Below are 1,977 nucleotides of genomic sequence, written 5' to 3'. Positions count from 1 at the left end.
AATTAGCTGGGTGTGGTGGTGTGCACCTATAATCCCAGCTACTCAGGAGGCTGAGGCAGGAGAATCACATGAACCCAGGAGGCGGAGGTTGCAGTGAGCCAAGATCACACCCCTGCCCTCCAGCCCGGGCAACAGGGCAAGACCCATCTCAAAATACATACATACATACATACATTTTAAAAATGTAAAAATCAATTTTGCCTATTCCATTTTTGCTGGTTCTAACTTGACTACTAGGATATTTATTGATTTTTTATTTTATCTTATTTATTTTTTTTGAGACGGAGTCTCACTCTGTTGCCTGGACTGGAGTGTAGTGATTCGATCTTGGTTCACTGCAACCTCTGTCTGTTGGGTTCAAGTGATTCTCTTGCCTCAGCCTAACGAGTAGCTGGGATTACAGGCTCATGCCACGATGCCTGGCTAATTTCATTTATTTATTTATTTATTTTGGTGACAGAGTCTTGCTCTGTCCCCCAGACTGGAGTGCAGTGACCCAATCTCAGTTCACTGCAACCTCCACCTCCCAGGTTCAAGCAAATCTTGCCCCAGCTTCCCAAGTAGCCGGAACTACAGGTGCGCACCACCACACCCAGCTAATTTTTGTATTTTTAGTAGAGATGGGATTTCACCAGGTTGGCCAGGCTGTCATGAATTCCTCACCTCAGATGATCCTCTGCCTCGGCCTCCCAAAGTGCTGGGATTACAGGCGTGAGTTACCACGCCTGACCTAGGAAATTTAAAATTACATTTGTGGCTAGGTCTGGTGGCTCACACCGTAATCTCAGCATTTTGGGAGGCTGAGGCAGGCGGATCACTTGAGGTCAGAAGTTTGAGACCAGCCTGGCCAACATGATGAAACCATATCTCTACTAAAAACTGCAAAAATTAGCCGGATGTAGTGGTACGTACCTGTAATCCCAGCTACTCAGAAGGCTGAGGCAGGAGAATCACTTAAACCCGAGAGGCGGAGGTTGCAGTCAGCCGAGATCGCACCACTGCATTCCAGCCTGGGTGACAGGGTGCGATGTCTCACGCCTGTAATCCTGGCATTTTGGGGCAGATCACTTGAGGTTAGGAGTTTGAGACCATCCTGGCCAACATGGTGGAACCCCAACTCCACTAAAAATACAAAAATTAGCCTGGCGCGGTGGCGCTCCCTTGTAGTCCCAGCTACTTGGGAGGCTGAGGCAGGAGAATCACTTGAACCCAGGAGGCGGAGGTTGTAATAAGTCAAGATGAAACCACTGCACTCCAGCCTGAGCGACAGAGGGAGACTCTGTCTCAAAAACAAAACAAAAAAAAGGTGGATCAGAGCAGGGCAGACTCAGGGGACAAGGAGAAGTGGGAGATGCTGGGCAGTGTGAGGACAGAGCCCGTATGGCTTATGGATGGAAGGATCACACATGGGCAGATGGCACAGGCTTATCACCAGGAAGACTTTGGCATTGATCCCAATTATGGGGGAGGAAGCCTAAACTGCTGTAGGCAGTGGTCCGCAGGATCTGATTCGGGTGTGAGACCCACAGAGCAGTCCCGGGGCTCCACAGCAACCTCTGTGAATTACACCAGCACAGAGTGGCTCCCCCTTTGTACTGTCATATCATGGGTGGTATTTCGTTCTGTTTTGTTTCTGAGACAGGATCTTGCTCTTCACCCAAGCTGGAGTGCAGAGGCACGATCATGGCTCACTGCAGCCTCAATTTCCTGGGTTCAATTGATTCTCCCACCTGAGCCTCCTGAATAGCTGGGACTACAGGTGTGCGCCACTACCTCTGCTTAAACATTATATATATATTTTTTTTATTTTATTTTTTTGAGACAGAATTTCAGTCTTGTTGCCCAGGCTGGAGTGCAGTGGTGCAATCTCGGCTCACTGCAACCTCCATGTCCCAGGTTCAAGCAATTTTCCTGTCTCAGTCTCCAGAGTAACTGGGATTACAGGCACGCACCACCACGCCCAGCTAATTTTTTTTT

The sequence above is a fragment of the Cebus imitator genome, unplaced genomic scaffold (assembly GCF_001604975.1).
Source record: "Cebus imitator isolate Cc_AM_T3 unplaced genomic scaffold, Cebus_imitator-1.0 Scaffold53, whole genome shotgun sequence".
Classification (NCBI taxonomy): Eukaryota; Metazoa; Chordata; class Mammalia; order Primates; family Cebidae; genus Cebus; species Cebus imitator.
This window is presented reverse-complemented; position numbering follows the sequence as displayed.